The sequence below is a fragment of the Pleurodeles waltl genome, chromosome 10, assembly GCF_031143425.1.
Source record: "Pleurodeles waltl isolate 20211129_DDA chromosome 10, aPleWal1.hap1.20221129, whole genome shotgun sequence".
NCBI classification, from domain to species: domain Eukaryota; kingdom Metazoa; phylum Chordata; class Amphibia; order Caudata; family Salamandridae; genus Pleurodeles; species Pleurodeles waltl.
Window position 1 is genome coordinate 165,464,202 of NC_090449.1, and position 25,796 is coordinate 165,489,997.

The following is a 25,796-nucleotide window of genomic DNA, read 5'->3' on the forward strand; positions in this document are numbered from 1 at the left end:
CTGTGGTGGCCTGTGCCAGTGTGGGTCATCTAGATCCAGTTGGGCAGAGCTGCAGTCATCACTGTGGGCCTCTTCTGTTGGTGGTGTGGACCCTCCTGTCCTGTGACATTGGGTAGGGGTCCTGCAGGGGTATAAAAGGATGTTTATTGCATCTGTGTGTGCCATGGTGTTCAATGGGTGGGTGACCGTGTACCCCAGTGCTTGCATTCCTGTGTGGGACCTTGTGTGATGGTTGTTTAGGGGTGTGTATTGGTATGTGCAGTGGCCACGCTTTGGTGATGGGTGTCCATGCTTTGTTGTTGCATGCAGGGCTTGGTGTTGGGATGTGTGGTTTGTGATACTGGGACATTTGTGAGGAGTTGCAGTGACAGGGGTGAGGGTGAGGGTGGGAGTATGGGATGGCCTGCAGGTAGGGTGGGGGATATAGTAGTAGTAATGATTTGACTTACCAGAGTCCATTCCTCCATCTACTCCTGCGAGGCCCTCAGGATGCAGAATCGTCAAGACCTGCGCCTCCCATGTTGTTAGTTGTGAGGGAGGAGGTGGGGGTCTGCCGCCAGTCCGCTGAACCGCAAGGTGGTGTCTTGATACCACGGAACGCACCTTCCCCCGTAGGTCGTTCCACCTCTTCCTGATGTCATCCCTATTTCTTGGGTGCTGTCCCACTGCGTTGGCCTTGTCCACTATTCTTTGCCATAGCTCCATCTTCCTAGTTATGGAGGTGTGCTGCACCCGTGATCCGAATAGCTGTGGCTCTATCCGGACGATTTGCTCCACCATGACCCTGAGCTCCTCCTCAGAGAACCTGGGGTGTCTTTGCCGTGCCATGGGGTGGTGTGGGTGATGTGTGGGGTGGTGTGTGTTGTGATAAGTGGGGTGATATTTAGTGGTGTGTTGTGTGAGGTGCGTGGAAGTTATGTGGGTGATGGTATTGTGTGCCTGTGGATGCTTGGTACTAGTTTGTAGTGTCTCTCTCTGGCCTTTTTTTGGTATTTTGGTTGTAGGGGTTTGTGGATGATGTGGGTGTGTGTTTTATATTGTAATGGGTGTGTGGGAGTGGTGTGTGTATGTGTATCAGGTGTGTGTATTTCGATTTGTCCAATGTGGCTGTGTTTTGTAAGAGTGTGTGTATTTTGAGCGTGGCGGTGTGTACCGCCAATGGAATACCGCGGTTGAAAGACCGCTGCGTGGATTCATGGGTCGAGATAGTGTGGGCGTATATTTGTTGGCGTGATAGTGGAGGTTTTGTTTTCGCCAGTTTATCACTGACCATTGGTGTGGCGGACTTGTGTGGGTGTCTCAATTTTGGCGGATTCCGAGCAGTGGGTCTGACTGACCGTGGGGGAATTCCACTGCCGCGGTGGTGTGTTGGCGGTCTTCTGCACGGCGGTAAGCGTCTTTTGCCGCCAATGTTGTAATGAGGGCCATAGTACTTTTCTCCAATACCTATACCGTGTGCATCCCATTTATTTTCATTGTAATTGTATTAATATTGGGCTTACTATCCCTGGTGAGACATTGAAGTGCTTTTCGGTAAGTAGCACACTACTCTGAAACCCAAAATGATTAATGGTGGATTAATATCGGGAAATATGAGTACAGTATTAGTATTCATATGAGTTACTTTGAGCAAGGGCATGTGAGTTTGCTAGTTGGATTGAATAGAGTAATGGATGGATAGAGGAGGGAAGAATCCAAAAGTATTAATTGGCAGTTTGTAGTAGTAGGAGGAGGCTTGGGATGAGTAAGGGAGAGATGGAGGAGGGAAGAGTCTGTAGAAAGACGTTAGGGAGACCATAGTAGTAGAAGGGGTTTTGAATGAGTCAAAGGTGAGATAAGTGAGGGAGAATTTAGTAGGGTTGTTGGGGAGATCATAGTAGTAAACTGAGGTTAAGGGTGAGCCAGGAGCGGTAAAGGAGGGAAGAGCTTAGGAAGGGTTATTTTGGAGATTATAGTAGTAGAATGGGTTGGGATGAGTCAGAGAGTGGGATGGAGGATAGTTTGATAGAGGTTTATGGTGATGGGGAGACAGAGTAAAGCTTACAAGAGAGTAAAATGTTTTTTTTTTCTGTCTTGTACACTAGGACTAAACTAATAAATAAATAGTAAGGGAATATATGTGTAAGGAATATAATAATGGATATAATATTTTGAGAATTAAAGTTGTATTGTATAAACACAGACTTTCAAGATTTACAATATCTGAAGTTAATTTAATCGTTTACTTTTCAAAAATTATTACATCTTTCCTCAATATTTTGATACTGAAATGCTTGCAGATAGTCAAGATAACATTTGCTCATTGCGATGGATTAAATGAAAACAGAGATTCAGAAGTATCTAATCTAACAACTTATCTAGGAACTATGCAATGACCTATACACATGTTAAGCATAGAATAATATACACATATCTATGTATATACACAGACATACATTTTATACATACTTATATATGCATATATACATATATATATACACACATAAACATACACGCACATAAAGACACACACACATATACACATATATACATTTAAACTTGAGTAAAATATACTGATAAACAAGCTAAAGAGTATGTATATAAATAGTAATTATACATATTTCTTGAAGAAATATACATATTTAGATATATACACATTTATAAGTGTTTACCAACACTGGCGTATATAGTCCATTGCTGTTTGGATATGTTAGTTATGAAAGAAAGAGACAACTCTTGAGTAGTCTTCTGAAGATAAGATAGTTATCTCTGGATCTTATATTTGAGGGTAATGAATTCCACAGTTTGGCCGCTTGAACAGAGAAGGATGTACCACATATTGGGCCTGATCCCAAATGTGACGGATATCCCGCCCGCTGTATTACGAGTTCCATCGGATATAATACGGCGGGATATCCTTCACATTTGGGACAGATTAACCCCCTCCGCCAAAGTGGTAATCAGGCCCATTGTCTTTTTCTTGTATGGCGGTGTTTTAAGGCGGGTGCCAATCTTGAGCAAAGGTTTTTTCGTTGCATGTATTGCTTTGTAGGTGATACAAAGCAGCTTGAAGGTGGATCGTCTTTCAACCATTAACCAATGTAGTGCTTTCAAGGCAGGGTGGATGTGGGCTTGTGCCTTTACATGTAGTTTTAGTCTAGCAGACAAGTTCTGAATGTGTTGTAGTTTTTTCCTAGTAGATAGAGATGATCCATGGTAGAGGCCATTGGTGTAATCCAGTTTAGATAGTACAAGAGAGATAGTAGCCTGGACCTTGTGTGGAAATCCAAGCTAGGGGAAGATGTGTTGCAGAGTTTTCCAGGTGATGAAGCTTGATCTTACTAATTTGTCCTCTTGGGCATTTATTGTTACCTTAGAGTCCATGTTGATTCGAAGGTTTTTAACTTCCTTTGATACTTGAGGAGATGGTCCCAGATTGTCAGGCCAGGCGCAGAGTGCATCATAATTTTGAGTATTTCCATTTGAAGCATTCAGTTTGAGATGGCTCCAAGTCATCCAAGGAACAAACGCTCTAGGTAACGCAAGATTTGTGAGTTTCCAATATCTTTTGGGCATTCCAATTTGCGGAGTATTTGTGTGTCATATGCATAGATGTAGAATGTGAGTTGAAATTCATTGATCAATCCCAGTAATGACATCATGTAGATGTTGAAAAGCAAAGGTTAGATGACTGAGCCTTGAGAGACCCCTGCTTTTGGGAAGTAGGGTTTGGATGAGAAATGGGGAGAATTTTTGACATTTGTTCTGTTTTGAAGGTAGGATGTGTTCCAGTCTAGAGCAAACCCTTCTATGCCAGCTTCGTGGAGTTTTTGAAGTAGGCTGTCATGGTCAACGGTGTCAAAGGCAACTGAGAGGTCCAAGAGAAGCAGTCCAGCAACTCCATTGCAGTTGACTGTGTTTTTACGATCATCCCAGATGGCGATTAATGCAGATTCAGTGTCTCTTTGGTAGTCTGAAAGTATGGAGTTATCTTTAATGAATTGTGACATCTGGGTAAATGCTGCATTTTATATCAGTTTGCCTAGGAAAAGTCAATTTGTAATTTGTCTGCAGTTGTTGGGGTCATGTGGGTCCAGGTTTGCTATCTTTGATACAGGTCTTCATGAAAGATTCCTGTAGTTAATGAATGATTGATGATTCTTCTTACTGGTGTGGCAGCAGAGATAGATATAAGAATGTTTTTGAAGATGTGTGCTGGACAAGGGTTAGAAGGTTAGCCGGAAGGCCTGCTTGCTTTGGCCAAATCCATAAATTCACATTGTGATATTTGTTTGAAGGAGTGCAGAGGCAGGGTTGGCTTACTCTTGGAGGGAATTTTAGGAAACAGGTTGGTGCTGGTGGTTTTTCTTTGTTTTAAATCGGAGTCCAATGTGTCTGCCTTGGTTGTGTAATGATTTGCCAGTTTGTCTGTGAATTCTTGAGTAAAGGGATGAACTCCTTCCATGATTTAGGTTTTCAACATTTTTTGAGAATTTTATAGAATTATTTATTTGCAGATCTTTCATTTGAATTCTGTCTGATTAGTACCTTTTTTTTTTAGCTTTTTTGATTGGTGATTTGTATATTCTGTTAACTTTGCTTAGAAGTTTGTCTTGAATGTTCTTTGTTTTGAGCCAGGTTTGTTGCAGCCTTCTGATTTGTTGTTTAACTTTTTTAGTTCTATATTTCTCCAAGGTGTTGATTTTCTTTTATCCTGTTTAGTTTCTTTGAGTTGTATTAGGGAATTGAAACCTTCCTGTAGCCACTCATAACATTTTTGAACAGAATTTATTATGTCTAGATCTGTGTTGACTGTTAGTTGTGTTTCTACATCTTCAGAATTGAGTTTGTTCCCTGGTCGATAGATGGATGCATGTTAGGTGGTCTTGGATGTGTTGATTTTTGGTGTTTTATGTTGGAAAGTTACCAAATGGTGGTCTGACCATGTGACTGGTGTATGCTTTGAACGGTAAATAGTTCTGGGCTTACAAAAATGACATCTAGGATGAGTCCAATGAAGTGTTTTAGATTGTGTACAATCTGATGTAGGTTAAATTTGACTAAGCCAGTCATGATAGTTTTTGGATGGGGCATATTAGGTTTGTCAAACCAAATGTTTAGGTCCCCAAGAATGCATTGGTTGGAGTATAACATTATAAGGTTTGAAACTGTGTCTATAAATCTGTCTGGGAATGTTGAGTTGTTAGGAAGTGGTCTGTAAAGGAGGAGGAAGTTACAGGAGGAAGTTGTTGTAGGGTTGCATCTAGTGATGAGGGCCTCACAGCCTTGTGTAGAAATGTTGTCTGTTTTGGTGAGATTTATTTCTTGTTTGAATTTAATAGCTAGTCCACCAACTATTTTGCCTATATGTTTTTTTGTGATGGTTTGATATCCTGGGGGAATGGCTTCATGCAATACTGGGAAAATGCAATGTCATCTCCCCTCCCAACCATTATTCTGTTTTGAATAATAAGTCAGGTTGTGTATCAGTGAGCAGGTTGTAGATATGGTGCTTGTTTTTTAGAGGGATTGAGCATTTATGAGTAGGCAGTTTAGAACCTGTGTTTTGGTGGTTGTGTCATTTTGTTTTGGAGAAGGGTGAGCAGTATATTTTGAGCTTGCAGCAGGTGTGTAATTAGTTGTGATAATAACTGTATGAGGGTCACAATAGTGTTGTTTTTATATATTGTGTTCCTTGTTCAGCAGGCTTAGGGGGCATTTTGTTGGGTCTGTGTGTGTTGGTGGTGGACTTGGTGGCTGAGAGTGACATGGTGAGTTTTGTTCTTTTTGTAGAGTAGCGTTTTTGTATGATAGACGGGGTGTGAAGTTGTTAACAATGACATGTTGTTTATTTTGTTTGCGTCTGTTTAGGGTGGAAGGAGTATGGGTTAGCGATGGTGGAGGAACATGTGGATCATAATTCAATGCAATAAATTGTGCAATGGATGAGAGGCGGGTGAATGAATGTTGCTGTGTTGGGGTGCATGTGGTAGATGTTTGTGAAGAGTGAACATTTTAGAGTAAAGTTTGTTCATGATTTTCTTTGTGTAGTCATGAGGGTGGAAGTGGGTGTGATGGAAAGTATTATGAAAGTTAGAATAATTTTGGTGTGCTAGTGTGTTTGGTTTGTTTTGTTTTTGTGAAGTAGTGAGAGGAGATATTGATGTAGTGGTTTTCTGTGAAGGATTTGTATGTGAGTTACTGTTAGTGAGTGGCATTTAAAAAGTACAGGTGGTAGTGATGTGTTTTGGAGAAGAGTGTATGCGGTTTTTAAGAGGGAATGGACCAGTGTTGAGAGTGTTTGTGTTAGATTTGATCAGTAGTAGAGTTAATATGTTCTGGTGAAACAGAGTGGAAGGATTATGTGGTTGTGTGTAAATGGTAAAAAGAGTAGAAGAGTGTTGGTGGATGGTTTGACGGAAGGCTGAGTATAGGTTCTGTCATAATAAAAAGGGGTCTGTTAGGAGCACGAATAGGGTGCTGCTAGTGTTTTGTATGAACAGGGAGTGTGTGTCTGGATATATTAAAGTTATATATAATGTGGCTTTGTGTTGTGTGGGTGATGTGTGGATGTGCTAGTGGTAATGGACAGAGTTTGGTTTATTGTGTGAAGATGTTGTAGTCGGAGTGGATATGTGTATCAGTGTGGTGTGTGGGGTTCTGTGGTTGTTGTAGAGGTTTGTTTGTGGTGCATGACTTAAATGCCTTTGCTGGTATTGTGTTTGGATGTTGGAGGATGTGGAGGGATTGATCTTTTTGCATACAAATGGGCAGCACTTCTGGTCACAGGCCTAACCAGTCCTGAACAGGCCCAAAGAGGCAGTTGTCCTTGTCCTGTCCGACCTTAGCCTTGACGCCTGGGCTGAGACACCCTGAACTTTACGTTTAAATAGGTTTACGTTTAAATAGCCCTATTGGTCAATGCAACCCTAGCCCTAACTCTAACCAATCAGATTCCTAACCCTAAACTCAAGAGCCAATGGGAGACCAGGCCCTATTAACGAATCAGAACCCTAGCCCTGATAGCCAATCAGAACAGTAACCCTAAACTCTTAGTCAGATAGGAACCCTAGCCCTAGTACCAATCAGAATGTGAATCCTAGACTCTTAATCCAGTAGGAAACCCTAGCCCTAGAGCCAATCAGAACTCAAACCCTAACCCTTAAGCCAATAGACATACTAGCCCCAGGAACCAATCACAACAACAAATGCAAAAACCAATAGAAAGTTATATAAGGGCCATGTTACCTTAAGCCCAAGCCCCTGTGGAAGGGAAGAGGAAGGTGCTCCGCCATTCAGAATTTCCTTGGATACAGACAGACACAATACACACCTCCAAGCTAGCAGATTCTACTTTTCAGGTAAGGGACAAATTTGAAACCACTGAAATACTGCTTGTTGCTGACTGAAATATATGGCTTTTTCAAGGCAAAAACAAGTGGTGCATACACTTTCCAAGCACAGTTCAAATCACAGAGCAGATTAAGCAGTCTCCTAAACACACTCTGGTTAGCCACTGAGGTGCACGTAGCCTTTTGCAGTCTTTGTGAAAAACTAGGAGGGAAAATTCATTCACGGGTAAAAAACAGCAGTTTTAGAGCAGTTTTAAAGCACCAAGTTTTCAGAAACACAGGAAGCCTAATGTATACAAGCACGGGTAAGGTTTAAAACATTTCTTTACAAATAACAAGAATACACAGAAAGTCTGTGGTCTTACAAGCCTTCTAGGACTCCTGCTCACTGAGATGTATTAGGGCACAGGGAAAGCTGGGCTCACAAAATTCCACACAAACTGCGATGACAGGCACACAAGAAGTCTAATTGGCACACAGGAGCACATTGTAGCATGTGAGGAGGGAAAGGATCCCTTATGCCCCTGAACTTCCCTTTTGTGTACTATCTTACTGTCAATTAGTGCACGCATGGCCCAATGGAAGTGGGCATTGCTACATGGGTTGATATGTTCACAGACAAAATACTCTACACATTTGACAATTTAGTGGATAACTACGACATCACACACAGCTCCTTCCTGATATATGCTACCCTCACCTTTCTCCTCCATATACTCTGGAACAAAACTCTTGATGAGCCGGACACATCCTAACCCCTTCAAATATCGCTGACACAAGGGACAGTTTAGAGAAAATGAGGCATACCCAGTAAATCTAGATCCTGGGTAGATAAATAAGTAATTAAACAAAGGTCCTACAGGGGTGAAGTAAAACCCTTGTGTTCCTGGTGAACAATGTTTAAACACTCCTCAAACATGTGCAAATGTTGTCAACAATGCATAATTTATTATATCTTTACTAAAAAACACAGTCATTCTTGATTTTGAATTCAATCCTTACAGTGCTCCTATAGTAATGGCACAGTGAAAGTGAATGTGGTGAAAAACGTTTGTGCTAATGTGCTCTGTACAATATACACAAGATGTGGTTAAAACATGGAAATTTAGAAGACTCCATTGGACTTGTTTCTTGTCGCGTGGTGGGACTGATACATCATGTGCATCATCATGCGGTCAGAAAATATGTAGTTGTAGGCCAAAAGTTCTGTTAACACCTGGCCCATAACACCCTGGGGCTTCCGATAAACCCCCAATATGAGGCTGATGGTGTCCTGGCCGACAGAAGCCCCAGTGCCCAAGTGACCTCACTCTGCTGGCACAGAGCATCCCTCCCAGGCACCCTACCCCCACAAGGATATGCCTTGGCAAAGGGTGCCCTCTCCAACTGGGTCCTGGACTCTCAGTGTCTGGAGTGTCGAGTTGCACCTCAGGATTCAGGACTAGAGGGGCACAGATGGTGTAAACTGTGCTACGTACACAGGTTGAGGGGCTCATGGTTGCCTGTGATGTTGAAGCAACAGGGCTGGGAGGTAACGTTGTGGCCACAGTGAGACACATTGTTGCCCTCTGACCAGGTTGCCTGGATCAGCCAGGACCTTCCTCCACATCCCCCAGTCCAGCAGTGTCATCATCACTGAGGGCTTCATCCTGGGGCATAGTGGTAGTCTGTTTGGTAGACTCCTGGTTCCCAGTGGCAGCTTGACCTATAGATGAAGGAAGTACATAGTTACTTGTTGAAGCAGAGACACTGGACATTCTTAAGTTGTAGGTTAGCCTAATGTGCCTTGTTACCATTATATTAGTGTATTTGACATGACGTGTGAAGCTTGCCTAAACTATTTGACTCAAGTAGCTCTTTGAGATTTGCCAATCAGTTGCACTTTGGAAGATAGAATAAAAATGACATCTTCCCAACAGTTAAGCCAACATAGTGGAGAGGCAATGTATGCCTCTGACCATTTGGAGGCCTAGTTGTGTGAGATACAGGCAAACACAGGACTTTGTTGTAGATGTGACTGCAGTCATCATGTGTGCAGTGCTGTGCCAATGTGTTTGCTGCTGATACCAACCTGCAGATGCAGTGTGAGGCCTTAGGTATACTTATTGTACACACTTGGTAAGGTGTCATTCCTGACCTCAATAGTTTCATCTTGGGTTAGCAGGTCAATTTGGAGTTAGGTAGACAGATATGTCTCTGAGTTGATCATGATCTGAATATTGCTCACTCCTAGGTGAGTATACTTCAATTGAGACTTAACAAACAGCGGTATATGGACAAGTCAATATTGAGCTGGTGGTTGAGTTAGGGAAACGGCCTATTGAGACATGCCGTCAGGTTACTCCCTCTACTTTCCAACACTTGACAAATGGTATCCTCCCAGGTGAGTAAACTTAATTTGAGAGTTAACAAACAGGTGTATATGGGCATGTGAACACTGGACTGGTGGATGGAGTTAGAGAAACAGGGCCTATTGGGAGTTGCATTCAGGTCACTCCTTCTACTTCTAAACACTTAACAAATGGTATCCTCCCAGATGAGTAAACTTTATTTGAGAGTTAACAAACAGGGGTACATGGACAGGTGGACACTGGGCTGGTGGCTGGAATTACAGAAACAGGGCCTCCTGAGAGTTGTAGTCAAGTCACTCCCTCTACTTCCCAACACTAAGCAAATACTATTTTCCCAGGTGAGTAAACTTAATTTGAGAGTTAAGAAACAGAGGTATATGGGCAAGTGAACGCTGGGCTGGTGGTTGGAGTTAGAGACACAGGGCCCATTGGGAGTTGTAGTCAGGTCACCCCCTCTACTTCCTAACACTTGACAAATGGTATCCTCCCAGGCAAGTAAACTCAATTTGAGAGTTAACAAACAAGGGTATATGGGCAAGTAAACAATGGACTGGTGATTGGAATTACAGATACAGGGCTTCCTGGGAGTTGTAGTCGGGTCACTCCCTCTTTTTCACAGCACTTGACTAATGTTGGATATTACATATCTGTAGGTAGACTGCATTTAGGTTTGAGCATACATTTACATGTTGAGACATATTATGAGACCTGGGATAATTGTTTTGATATTGAAAGACTTACAGGCACCCTTTCGACTTATGGCATGTGATGAGCCTTGGTAGCTGTGCTGTTGGGTCCACAATACACATTGACAGTGTTATATCTTGGATACGAAGGGTATTGATAGTCAGTGAAGTACATGAACAACACAGTGGCAAAAGCTGAGCTGTGGGCATGCGGTCCATTGAATTTTTTTGACAGTTTTGTGTAGTAACGTACCAGACTCCACTCCCCCAGATATTTCTGTCAAGCCCTCAGGATGCAGCATGGCCAAGACCTTCACCTCAGAGAGAAAGAGTCTTAATGGGGCACTAGAAGGGTAACTGCCAGTCTTGTTGGCCTCCATCTGTTGGCTGGCCTCTCAGGTCGTTCCACCTTTTCTTAATGCCCTCCTTTGTGTGCAGGGTGGTGCCTACAGCATTCACTCTGTCAGCGATCCTTTGCCACAAGTCCATTTTTCCTATTGAGAGGAGTATGCTGGACTTGGGCTCCAAACAATTGCGGCTCTACTCTTATGATTTCATCCACCATGACTCTCAACTCATCTTCTGAAAAGCAGGGATTTTTGGGAGGGTACATGCTGTACAACTAAAGTGGGTGACAGGGACCTAATTAACGGGGGAAGTTCAATAGGTAGTGAATAGACAAAGGTGTTATATGGGATGTGAAGAAATGGCTGCCTACTCCTTGAAAAATACAAAACAAACAGTGTTCTGGGTTATTTGGCTTCCAGTGGAAATGCAAAGGATTGTGATCTGTGAAGGGGCGTGTTTTGTAGTATGATTTGCAAGTGTGTCCACTGGACCAATGTGTGTCAGCCGCGTTGTTTTTTAATTTATCCAATGTGCACATGTCTGTTACTTTGCTGGATGCGTATTGTGGTGGTCAACCGCCACTGGTTAACTGCTATGTACAAGACCACCGCTGGCTGTCTGCCTTTTTGCTTCAAGGTTGGCAGTTGTTGCTGATTGCTTCCTAATACGGCAGGCTAGGGACAGATGGCTCAGCTGTCTTTTTAGGACCACCAACATGGCGGTGTGGCGGTCCGACTGCCAAACTCATACTCAGGTCCTGTGTTTGCTAGAACAATAAAATGCAAAACAGGTGGTGACATGGGCACTGCACCAAAGGACTTTCAACCCTTCAATACTTTTATCCATGTCAAAACTGTAGAACCTTTGTAATGAGCGCTGTATATTCTGTCCTTTTATGCGTGCAACCGAATATGAAAAGTAACCTTACCTGCAATCAATTGACCGCCATTTTGGAAATTAAGGTTTATTTTTATAAATGCTTTTACAGTACAAGAAGTATATAAATTGATGCAGTGCATTGCACTACTTTGTGACACGTGAGCGCTTGCTCAAAACATTAGTAAATTATCCCCTAAATATGGCGCCACCAGGCTTATTAAGTGCTTGTAGGCTCATTTCAGTGTATAGTACTTACAGGCGCCAAACAATCTAGGCTGCCTGTGTGCATAAAGGTTCTACAGAGTTCACACTGCTGACGGATATATGTGGTAGAAGCTTCCCCCGAAACATTTTTTTCATGCATATTCTATTCTCTTACTTACTCTTTATTCGGTCTACGTTTAGACCATTAAAGTGCAATAAAAACATCAATACATAAGGAATAAAGCTTGTGACAAGTAAAAGCAGATACAGTCATTGGTTTCCTTATAATCTAGAGGAAATAATAAAAATAAAAAAAATGTCTTCCTACCATGTTGCTTCTATGCCAACTTGGATATCATTCATCATCACATTTTTGGCTAGCTGGGATTAAAAACTGTTACATTTCCACTGTTATCTATATAAAGTGCAAAATGCTTGTAAACAGTAATACATATATATGTACATAATAAAAACCAAGTCCTATCATATAAAAACAGTATTAGTACTAATAAACTAAAATACAGTGTGTAATTATCCTAAACATTATTTTTATTTTTTTAAATACACATTTTATGGCCAAGTCTGTTCATAAAAAGGGATAATTCTAATACTAATAATCAAAAGTGCAATGTGCTATAGTACTGTAAATGAATTGATGCTATAATTCTCAAATGTTCCTAATACATGACTCAGCATTTAAAAACTCCCATATTATATGTATTATATGAAAAAAACAGAAAAACAACAAGGGTCTATTTTAGAGTGCTGTCCATGTAATTCTTTGCCAGGCCAGTCTCAAAAGCCTAACGCTGTGGTAATCCTATGGCGAATAGACCAAGCTGCTGACAAATATTTATGACCGCGCTTACTACCAGCGTAGACAAATCATATTTACATATTCTATAGGTGTTGGCTCTGTCATATAATAGCAGAACTTTACAAAGTGGTATGATCCATTTATCCCGTGGACTCCTATATAGGGGACAGAAAAACAACACATACTAGATTGATTCCTCACATAAGTTACAGTTTGTACACTTGTTGGCCGTGGAACTATTCTTCGACCATCGGGCAGTAAAACTGTTAACTGGTAAAGTGCCATATCTAAACTGGAGGAATAAAGCACAGGCACCTACAGGTATTGGGAGGTCAAGAAAGTGCTCAGGCCATGGTTCTTGTTTAACGAGCAAAAACTCTGATGTCAAACGACCCACCCCATTACTGTGGAGGATCTCATCATTGGCCTTCTCCCAATATCTCCATTTTACCAGTGTGGTAGCATTGGCAGGAATCGACTCGGTCTCTCCCAGTAATGGGGGAAACCCAATTCATCCCAAGCCAATTTTTTCTCCCTCAACCAACAAACCTTTTTCCAGCTGTGTTGGGGTTTTGTTAGATCTTTGATTGCCTCCCTAAAGGGTTACAGTTCTTCAGTTTTCCATAGGCGGATCCAATATAAGAGAGGCCTCAGACCCGCTACATCTTTGATGCTATTTATCTAAGGGGGAATCACCGGTGTACCCTTCCCCAGCCTAGTTATACATCTAATAAAATGATTTTCTTTAATTTGTAAGGCATCCAGCTGTCTATGGGAACCCCATAGCTCTGCTCTGTACAGGGCAGCAGCTCGAATTTGGACTTTATATATTTCAGAAATGGGGTTCAATGGGGGGCTCACTACAGCTCTCGCTTTTCGTCCTAAGGCCCCACCTCTTTGACATATGGTGTGAGCCCCTTTTCTGAACGCTGCATCCCAACTGCCCGAGTCCAGTAACCTAATCCCCAAGTAATCATACTCAATGTCCCTTTCCAGAGGAGTAAAATTCATTAGTATATTTACTTTAGTTCTCTTTTTCTGTACACTATATATCATAAACTTGGTTTTCTTGACATTTACTTCCAAACCGTAATCTCTGCAGAACAAGCAGAATTGATCGACAAGATTTTGCATACCCATGGGTGTTTTAGCTAGCAGGATGGTATCATCTGCATAAAGCAGTCCTGGAATTTTCTTGCCTGCCAGCTTAGGTGAATCATTATTACAATCAGTTAAATATTTAATACAGTTATTTATGTATAAGAGAAAAAGGGTGGGGCTAGGACACAACCGTGCCTAACTTCTCTGCTGATAGCAACTGGATCTGTTAGTTTGCCATCCTTGCCACTCCTAATTTGGGCAAAAGTGCTCTCATGAAGTCGAATAATAAGATTCAAAAGACCTTTAGGAACACCAATGTTCATTAATGTCAACCATAGTTTGTTCCTGGGTACCAAGTCAAAGGCCGCTCTAAGCTCAACAAAGACCACATATAAATTTCCACCTCCAACATCCTTACTTTTCCATTTAATCGCTAAAAACCTCAGGACCTGGTCTATTATACTGACCGCAGGTCTAAACCCTGCCTGTAAGTCAGAGATAGCCCCATTCTCTGAAATCCACTCTTCTAAATGAAACAGAATCTGCTTGAAAAAAGTTTTTGAAGGTTGTCAAGTAGGCATATTGGACGATAATTGGAGGGATCACAGGGACTGCCTTTTTCAAAAAGAGGGATTATCTCAGCACCCCTCCATGAGCAAGGGACAGGGGCTCCTGTGGCAATTGCATTGCAGACCAAATTTAGGTAAGGGGCCCAGATATCAGGTCTTGATTTACAAAGGTCACCAGATATTTTATCAAGGCCCGGGGCCTTTCCCCACTTCAAAGAGGCTATTGCTGCCTTAGTTTCAGCTAAAGTGAATTTGATTGGAGGTACACCAGGATTCCTGATATCAACCAATTCCCTAGAGTTTATTTAATCCATCTCTGAATATAGTGACCCAAAATGTTTAACCCAAGCTACAGGGAGGATCAAAGTACCAGGAAGGGGCCGAGAGTCCCCACTATCATTTGAGATCAACTTCCACAACTTGGAGGTATCATTGGCTCTTGTGGACTCCAAGAGAGCAGCCCACCGTGTTTCCTCCCAACTCCCACGAGCCTTGGTTAGTTCCTGTCTATAGCCCTTTCTTGACTGTCGTATAGGCTCTTTAATCTCCCTTCTCAGGTCTCTCAATAACTTGTGCTTTGCTTCCCTGCATGAGTGGTTAAACTACCTCTCACTACACTTATTTCCTGATTTGACAATGGTTTCTTTAGTAAAATAATTTTTTGTAAGGAGTTAAATAATTCTATATGTGCTGCCAAAAGCCCATCACTGTCCCCAGGAAAGTGGAGCATGTGCTCCATTTGATCTACTAATAGGCTATATATTGATGTAAGAGAACCTAACGAAGAATTAGCGACCTCCCACTTGACATTACATTTGTTGTTTGTCGTAACAAGCTGTTGCATGTAATCCTTAGAATAGGGGGCTTCTAATGTCAGCAACAGACCCCTGGTGAATACAATTAGCGGTTCATGGTCGCTTTCTTCATGTTCTAATACCACCATATCAACCATGTGTCCCCACAAACAAATGTCCAGTAGGAAATAATCGATGTGGCTCCTATAAGCACCACGCCTGAAGGTGGGACGGGGTTTGGCATCTGAGCGAGAGCGGCCATTACAGGCCCGTAGACCATATGCAAGTGTAGTATCAACAATTTGGTAGGCTGTTCTGCTCATTCTAGGGCAGTTGTTTGATGCAAGAATCGGGATACCCCAATAGGTATCCTCTTCTTCATAAAGCTCTTGGGCCACAGCGTAAGGCTCAAAATTGGCATTAAAATCCCCTGCAATTATAATATAGTGGGTTGAGGATTTACTAGATAAAATGTTGTCAAGGGCAGTCAAAGCATCAGACTCATAGATATTGCCCACACTCCTACTATAAATATTTACTAAAAAGAGAGGTTTTTTCTTATGGGTCGATAATATTAAACCTTGAAGGTCGGTACAGCCCATAGCCACTTTTTCGACCTGACACTTAAGGGAGCAACTAAGCCATATAAGTAGACCAACGAGGGTCTCCCAGAGGTCACCTTAGGAGCTGGGACCCAATAGCTTTTGAACCCAGATCTGTACTTGGGCTCCAAAGCACATGTCTCTTGAAATAAACATTTCTTGTGCTCATCTATGAAATGACCCCATTCTGGATTTTGCATTTTGTGCTCAAGCCAGGCTATATTCCAGCAAAGGACTGTAGCAGACACATAATCTCGAGCTTGTAGTGCATCTGCTGAGGCTTGTGATACAATAGATGGGTTACTCCTAAAGATCTTGTTGCCCATGGGATCCATAGCTAAACTACTCTCCTTGGCTCCTCCAGCTTCTCTATCACCTGTAATATCACTCACCCCTTTAAATTCGAAGCTAATTAGATTCCAGCTGAGATGCCGGGGTACATATTTCTTTCTGGATTGATGGTGTGATTTGTGTGGGGTCCGTAGAGTCCACGTCTACAATCAGTTCTTCTTTTGAGCTACTTACTCTAGTTCCCCTTGGTTCATTGTCTCTGGGGATAATATGTCCCTAGTAATTGGTCTAGACCGCAGGGTCCCTAGGGTACCCTGTGTAGGTCTGTCTTTATGTCAATCCACATCCGACAGAAAAGATGGTGGGTACCTGCATTCTGGCTGAAGTGCATACTGGGAACAAGGGGGGCCTCTAGAAGCAAATGTCAACCCACTTGGAACAGATTTGGCTCCAGGGGGATAAAAGACTGAGGCCCTCATTACAACATTGGCGGTAAAAGCCACTTACCACCATGCAGAAGACCGCCAACACACCACCGCGGAAATCCGCCACCGCTATTATGACCCACAGCTCGGAATCCGCCAAAATTCAGACACCCACACAAGTCCGCCACACCAAAGGTCAGTGATAAACTGGCGAAAACAAAACCTCCACCGTCACGCCAACAGAAATATGCCCACACTATCACGACACACGAATTCACGCCCATCTACGGTCTTTCAACCGCGGTATTCCATTGGCGGTACACACTGCCGCGCTCAAAATACACACACTTACAAAACACAGCCACATTGGCCAATTCGAAATACACACACCTGATACACATACACACACCACTCCCACACACCCATTACAATATAAAACACACACCCACATCATCCACAAACCTCTACGACAAAGTAACTGAGAGAAGGCCAGAGAGAGACACTACAAACTACTACCAAGCATCCACAGGCACACAATACCATCACCCACATAACTTCCACGCACCTCACACAACACACCACTAAATATCACCCCATTTATCGCTACACACACCACCCCACACATCACCCACACCTCCCCATGGCACGGCAAAGACACCCCAGGTTCTCTGAGGAGGACCTCAGGGAGGAAATCGTCCGGGTAGAGCCACAGCTACTCGGATCACAGGTGCAGCACACCTCCATAGCTAGGAAGATGGAGCTATGGCGAAGAATCGTGGACAGGGTCAACGCGGTGGGACAGCACCCAAGAAATAGGGATGACATCAGGAAGAGGTGGAACGACCTACGGGCGGACCCCCACCTCCTCCCCCACAACTAACAACATGGGAGGAGCAGGTCTTGGCGATTCTGCATCCTGAGGGCCTCGCAGGAGTAGATGGAGGAATGGACTCTGGTAAGTCACTTCTTTACTATGACTTTCCCCACCCTACCTGCATGCCATCAAATACCCCCACCATCACCCTCATCCCATCACTCCAACTCCTCACAAATGTCCCAACATCACAAACCACACATCCTAACACCAAGCCCTGCATGCAACAACAAAGCATGGACACCCACCACCAAAGCATGACCTCTGCACATACCCATACACCCCCCTAAACCACCATCACACAAGGGACCACATAGGAATGCAAGCACTGGGATACACAGTCACCCACCTATTGCACACCATGGCACACACAGATGTAATAAACATCCTTTTATACCCCTGTAGGACCCCTACCCAACGTCACCGGACAGGGGGTCCACACATGTCCACACCACCAACAGAAGAGGCCCACAGTGATGACAGCAGCTCTGTCCAACTGGATGTAGATAACCAGCCCGACCCATCGGGGACCTCGGGACAGTCGGTTCCCCTCACAGTGGCACAAGCCACCACAGAGCTACCCCCCTCTGGAAACACCAGCACAGCACCCACCCAGCGGGCCCATACCTCTGTCCCCAGGATACGTCAATCAGCAGTGTGTCTACCACTACAGGGAACCCAGGATAACACCACCCCAACAACAACAGGGACCTGGGGGCAGTGGTAGTGGGCACACGGTCCAGGGGACGGAGTCCCAGGAACACAGGAGAACTGGGAGGGCTGCTGTGCGACAGGGGGAGAACAGGCCAAGGGAACCCACTCTCCACGAGGCCCTCTCCAACATCATTGGAGCCTACCACCACTCCCAGGAGACGATGGCAACGGTACTGGCCAAGTTTCAGGAGACCCAGCGCCTGCAGGAGGAACAGTATTTGGGCTTCAGGGAGAAACTCAGATCCATCAATTCCACCCTGGGCACCATCGGAGGGGTGCTGAATGAAGTACTCAACACCAGGAGGGACACCGTGGCACAATAAGGGGCCCCTGACACTAGCCTGGACGATGAACTGCCCACCACCTCCACTGGCGCTAGTGGACAGGACGCCCCGCCACAGGACCACCACACCAGCACCCCACCCGCTGCAGTGGGAGAACCACCCCGCAAACGGTCCCTGAGATCCAGGACAAAGATAGAGAACGATGCCAAGACCCCCGCCAAGAAATGAGACCACCTTGAATGTCATCCTTCTGTCCCACTTTGTCACCCTGTCCTTCCTCAAACTGCCCCAGCTCCACTTCCTATGCCCCTTTCGACAATGCACCTGTGAGACTAATAGACTGGACTCTGCCATGGACATTCCTCCTCCATCACCCCTCACCATTTTACAACCCCCTCCAATATTGAGCACTTAAATAAACACCCTTGAAGCACAAAACAATCTGGAGTCAGTCTGTGATTTCGAAATTGTGTATTAGCAATTACTGTGTCAAAATGCTCTTTCAAATCTAATGCCAACATACCTATGTCACACAGCTCTAGTCCATGAGGAAACAAAGCAGATGTCACACTGTGGGACCCACATATGTGAAATCGTAAGGGAAAGTTACAACTCAGTGACCATACACTGGGTGAAAACGACAGACAGTAGAGAGGTAGTAGTGTTAAAGTACATGTAGTAGGCAGGTGTGTATTCTTACCTGTGTCTCACTGGAAATATTGCAGGATCACTGAGTTCCTGTTGTCAATGTCCTCTTCTTAGGCTTCCTCGTCTTCACTGTCCACCGGCTCCACAGCTGCAACAACACAGCCATCTGGACCATCCTCCTGCAGAAAGGCACCTGTTGTCACAAAGGCAAGTTGTGAGGCATACAGCAGGCCACGATGATCTGGCACACCTTCTTTGGTGAGTAGAATAGGGATCCACCTGTCAAATGGAGGCACCTGAACCTTGCCTTCAGGAGGCCGAAGGTACGCTCTATTATCCACCGAGTTCACCCATGGTCCTCATTGTAGCATTCCTCTGCCCTTGTCCTGGGATTCCTCACTGGGGTCAGTAGCTATGACAGGTTGGGGTAACCAGAGTCACCTGCAAATGGCGAGGGACAACTGTTAGACACACACTAACCCATAGGGATATCCCCAGACCCAGACAAACATGCCCACTGACTTGCTTCCAGGTGCTCCCCTAATAGCCACACACAGTGCCTCTGGAGTTGATCCATCACATAAGGAATGTGCTATTCCGCAGGATGTAAGCGCCATGCACTGAGCCAGGGAATTTGGCTTTCACATGGGAGATGTACTGGTCTGCCAAATACACCATCTGCACATTCATGGAATGATAACTCTTCCTGTTTCTGTACACCTACACCTGCGGGGGGTACCAAAGCCACATGTGTCCCATCAATGGCACCTATGATGTTGGGGATGTGTCCCAGGGCATAGAAATCACCTTTCACTGAAGGCAAATCCTCCACCTGAGGGAAAACGATGTAGCTCCGCATGTGTTTCAGCAGGGCAGACAACACTCTGGCCAACACGTTGGAAAACATAGGCTGGGACATCCCTGATGCTATGGCCACAGTTGTTTGAAATGACCCACTTGCAAGGAAATGGAGTACTGACAGCACCTGCACTTGAGAGGCGATTCCTGTGGGATGGCGGATAGCTGACATCAGATCTGGCTCCAACTGGGCACACAGTTCCAGGATTGTGGCACGATCAAGCCTGTAGATGATGATCACATGCCTTTCCTCCATTGACGTCAGGTCCACCAGCGGTCTGTACACCGGAGGATGCCGCCATCTCCTCACATGTCCCAGCGGACGGTGCCTATGAAGGACAACAGTGAGCACAGAGTCAACCAACCAGAGGTACGTACCCACAGCTTACACAGAACACAAATCCTAATCCAAAATTTGGCCTGTATGAGTGTTGAGGCTAGGCCTAGGTATGTGTGACGCAGTTAAAAAATAAAGCCATGTGGGCCCCTGAAATGGCAGCTGCCTGACCTGTAAAGTGGGACAATGGGATGTGAGGTAACTGCGCTGGAGTTGTACACCGTCGCGGTAGGCGGTCGAAGACCGCGGCGCAATTCTGCATTGGTTAACATTGGACGCTATGGGTCCCAGGAGCCAAGGACGATGTACGCCGGCCGTGACGGTACGCACCGCCGCGGACGTGACTGCTATTTTCTGTCTGTTCAATCACTCGATACCTGATCTTCGACAGGAGAGGACCTACACTGCAAGTGCTGCTGTGACCTCGGTCTGGAAGAGACAATGGCTTGTGAGTCTGGGGAAAAGGCCCCTGCCTTCACAACCGAGGATTTGAAGAAACTCGTGGATGGGGTCCTCCCCCAGTACATGCTGCTCTACGGTCCTCCAGACAAACTGGTAAGTACACTGGGAGCATGCTGTATGGGCTATTCCTGTGTGGAGTGGGGTGGATGAAAGATGGGGGGGGAGATTGAGGAGTGCATGAAACGACGGTGAGTGCATGTGCCACATGGCAAGGGTAGGGATGGGGGCCAATGACTGTGACTGTGCAGTTGGTAATAACTTTTCTTTCCCCTTGTACAAATCATGTAGGTCAGCGCCCAACAGAAAAAAGATATTTGGCGTGCCATCGCTAAGGATGTCTGGACCCTGGGGGTCTACCACGGTCGGAGCACCCACTGCCATAAGAGATGGAGCAAGAAGACGGCGGAGGCCCAGCTGGGGATGGCCTCACAACGTGGGAGGGGTGCCCATCGCACCATGATCCCACTGATGTTCAGGATCCTGGTGGTGGCGTACCCGGAGTTGGATGGGCGCTTGAGGGCATCACAGCAGCCACAAGGGTGTGAGTACACTCTCATCCTGCTGATTTTGCACGCAGTGGAGGTGTCTGGGTGGGGAGGTGGGCTGTGGGTTTCCCTAGGGCAGGGCGAGTGTGCTTGTTAGTTCCCCTTGTTCTGGCAGACCCTGTGGAACCCCACCCCACCTGTGTACAGTGCCAACTACACCTAGTCAGGCTTCTGTGTCATCCATGTGTGCAGATGTCCGCCATAGCCTTGTAGGCCATGTCCCAGGGATTGAACAGTGGACCCCAAGTGCGCAGCGTAGTGCAGGGGCTTCTGTCTCTGTCGTGTCCGCCAACGGTAGCGGTAATGCATGCACTCAACATGTCTTTCTTCTGTCGTCCCCCCACCTTTTTGTGGTCTCCCTGTTCTTGTGTGCATTAGCATCATCAGGCGGAGGAGCAGTGGCACCGGAGCAGGAGGGAGCTGCATCCCACATGGCCCTGGAAGGCGAGACAATGGACTCGGAGTTCACCAGTGGGATGGAGGGCGAGGAGGGGAGCTCCACCACCAGCACACACAACACCACACCCCGCTCATGTGCAGTCACCACCCCCACTGCCATCGACACGTCCCTTGTGTCCTCTCCCAGTGTGTCTGTGACGCCACCTCCCAAGATACACAAACGCAGGCCCACATCCACCCAACAGCCATCCACCTCACAACAGCCTCCAGCGCATGCACCTTCACCCCAAGTCACCAAACGAACACCTCCTACAACCACAACCTCTTCCTCCACTCCCAAACCCCCTCCAGCTACCCATCCCAGTGTTCCCAAGAAACTTTTCCTGTCCAACCTTGACCTCTTTCCCTCACCTCCCCCATCCCGTCCGTCTCCTAGGGCCCGACTCTCCAGGTCCCAACCTAGCACCTCAGCCACAACACCCCCGGGACCAGTAGTGCCTGTAGTCACCGGAATCTGGAGTGCACCGGCCACCAGGGTAGCCAGTGTGGCACGGAGCCACAGCACAGACAGTCCCCCACCTGTCAAGCAGCAAAAGTTGGCCAGTGCCCGGCAGGAGAGGGGGAAGACTCCAGCCACCAAAGACGCTCCCTGGGGTACAGATGGGAGTGTGGAGTCTGATGCGACACCTTCCAAGGTGGGGAAGATCCACAAGAAAGTCAGCAAGTCTGGGAAGAGCAGCACGGCGGAGAAGACCGCCATCATCCCCGCTGCCCAGGAGGCCACCGCCATCATCCCCGCTGCCCAGGAGGCCACCGCCACCAGCCCTGCTGCCCAGGAGGCCAGCACCAGCCCCGCTGCCCAGGAGGCCACCACCACCAGCCCTGCTGCCCAGGAGGCCACCGCCATCATCCCGATGCCCAGACCACCGCCAGCACCAGCCCTGCTACCCAGGAGGCCACCGCCAGCACCAGCCCCGCTGGGCCAGACAGGACCGCCAGCACCAGCCCCGCTGGGCCAGACAGGACCGCCAGCACAAGCCCGCTGGGCCAGACAGGACCGCCAGCACCAGCCCCGCTGGGCAAGACAGGACCGCCAGCACCAGCCCCGCTGGGCCAGACAGGACCGCCAGCACCAGCCCCGCTGGGCCATGAAGGACCGCCAGCACAATCCCCGCTGAACAGTGCACCGCCACCACAAGCACCGCTGAACAGGGCTCCGCTGCCACAAGCCCCGCTGAACAGGGCACCGCCACCACAAGCACTGCTGAACAGGGCACTGCCGCAACAAGCACCGCTGGCCCATGAGCGCCAAGGGCACTTAAGCTACTGAGTCTGTCATAAGCAGGATGAAGCAGTCTGGGAACAAAGCCCCCTCCAGAACCAGTGGAGTATCACATCCACTACCTCAGTCCTTGGCAGGATGAAGCACTCTGGGCACAAAGCCCCCTCCAGAACCAGTGGAGAAAGGCATCCACTACCGCAGTCCTTGGCAGGATGAAGCACTCTGGGCACAAAGCCCCCTCCAGAACCAGTGGAGTATCACATCTACTACCTCAGTCCTTGGCAGGATGAAGCACTCTGGGCACCATGCCCCCTCCAGAACCAGTGGAGTATCACATCCACTACCTCAGTCCTTGGCAGGATGAAGCACTCTGGGCACAAAGCCCCCTCCAGAACCAGTGGAGTATCACATCCACTACCTCAGTCCTTGGCAGGATGAAGCACTCTGGGCACAAAGCCCCCTCCAGAACCAGTGGAGAAAGGCATCCACTACCGCAGTCCTTGGCAGGATGAAGCACTCTGGGCACAAAGCCCCCTCCAGAACCTGTGGAGAAAGGCATCCACTACCACAGTCCTTCGCAGGATGAAGCCCCCTGGGCACAACACCCCCTCCAGAACCAGTGGAGTATCACATCCACTACCTCAGTCCTTGGCAGGATGAAGCACTCTGGGCACCATGCCCCCTCCAGAACCAGTGGAGAAAGGCATCCACTACCACAGTGCTTGGCAGGATGAACCACTCTGGGCACAAAGCCCCCTCCAGAACCAGTGGAGTATCACATCTACTACCTCAGTCCTTGGCAGGATGAAGCACTCTGGGCACCATGCCCCCTCCAGAACCAGTGGAGTATCACATCCACTACCTCAGTCCTTGGCAGGATGAAGCACTCTGGGCACAAAGCCCCCTCCAGAACCAGTGGAGTATCACATCCACTACCTCAGTCCTTGGCAGGATGAAGCACTCTGGGCACATAGCCCCCTCCAGAACCAGTGTAGACTGTTATCCACTTGAGAGACTGTGGCTTTGCACTCCCCAGGATTAAACAGTGGGCAAACCACCCACTGTAGAGACTTGAGAGACTGTGGCTTTGCACTCTCCAGGATGGAACAGTGGGCCTGTGGCCCCCTCATGGATTTGGCGTCATGCACTCACCCGGCTGAGGTGCCCCCCCCCCCTTTCTCTTCCCCATGAGGTGCCTGTTTTATTGCTATCTGATGCTCCTGCAGTGTTTTCTCCGTCATGTTCGGGGATTGAGTGTGGGCCTCGCCCATACCGTGTGGGCCCAGTGTTCAACGGACTTCAATGGAGCACTACCTGGACTATTATTCTTGGTGTATATTTTGTTTACAGTGTATATATATTTTTTTTTTTTGCGTACTGGATGTTAATATATTACAATGGTTACACTCATTTCCTTTTGTCCTTGCATTCTTCCAGGGGGGCTTGGGGGGTGTAACTGTAATGTATCATGCTGTATTAGTGTGTGTGTTGTAGTGGGTGAGGGTGGGGGTGGGGGTGTTGCGTATTGTGTGTGTGTGTCCCTGTTTTTTCCCTCCCCCCTCCCCTGTGTCGTAGGCGCAGTACTCACCGTGGTCTTCGCCGCCGGCGTTCGCGCTCCTGGTAGATGAGCAAGAAGATAAGGGCTGGCAGGATCTGGAGTTCGGGTTCCTCGTGGGGTGTGTAGAGGTGAGCGTTTTCCCTTCGAAGTCCTGTTTCAGCCGTGTTTTTGTTCGTGGTGAATCCACCCCGGAAAAGGTAGGTTGTGATACTGTGGGCGGTACATTGTCCTCCACCTGTCTGTTGGCGGTGACCGCCAAGCTGTTTGTTTGTACCGCCGTGGCGGTCGGAGTGTTAAAGTGGCTGTCTTTGTTGGCAGTTTCCGCCACGGTCGTAATTCCAATTTTTTTTCTGCTGGCCTGTTGGCGGTCTTACCGCCACTTTAACACCGACCGCCAGGGTTGTATTGACCACCTGAAAGTCTACACAAAGAAACATCTCCAGCTAGGAGACTGGATCTATATGAATCTAAGGAGAGCTGTTGGACCAGACTGGGTGAGTCAAAGGTAATAACAATGCAAACCCCCTTTCCAATCTTATTCAACGGCCGACCCATCCCACCCTCCTCACCATTAGTATTGAGGGTACCATGGAAAATGCAAAGCTAACATTGACATGCAGCCAATATATGACCTTATTTTTCAGCTCAGTGTAGGTTTCCAGACTATTTGTTCGAAGTCTGGGAACATTAGTAATAACGAGAATATATGGACAGGATTCCGGGGGCAAATGTAGGCTCTTAGCTGTCCCCTGTAATTATCTAGACTAGTTATGCTGGCCACCGAGTCCATCTCTAAGTGGCCTGGTTGTTGATACTCGTGAGCTTGGTAAACTTTGTGGATTTTAATCTCTGTATTGATTAAGGGGGCTACTCCTCCAGTTCCCCTGGAAATGATGACATTGTCCTAAGGACAGTTGTCCACTGAGATGAAATCCCACCAGGCATTCTGAATCGCCTCTGGTCGACAAGAATAGTCACTGCGAACCTTGGGAAGCATGAGGCCCTCAATCACGTGTAGGGGAGTTATGCCATCCATGTCGCGAGGTTGCCCCAAAGATAAAGGGTGACAGTTAGATAGTAAATCATCTTGCAGGGGGGTGTCAGGCACATGCGACTTGATAAACCCTACTAATTTCTCCTCGATAGCTTGTAAACTGATTTCAATGGGATGCAACCTCTTAGTGAGCTCTTCCCTTATGTGCTCCATTATGCGCTCAAGCGTCAGTTCACCAGCAGCATTTCCTTGAGATTTTGTGGACCCATAATTCCCAGAATCAGGACCTGAGTTAGTAGAGTTCGTAGTATGAGCTTGTTTGTTCCTAGGATTGGCCTCACCATGTTTTCTTTTTCCTTTTGGATTAGGCTCTAATTCAGATACAGTCGCACCAACTGAAGGACCCGAAGACAGCAGGGCAGGTTCTATAGCATCATCTGTAA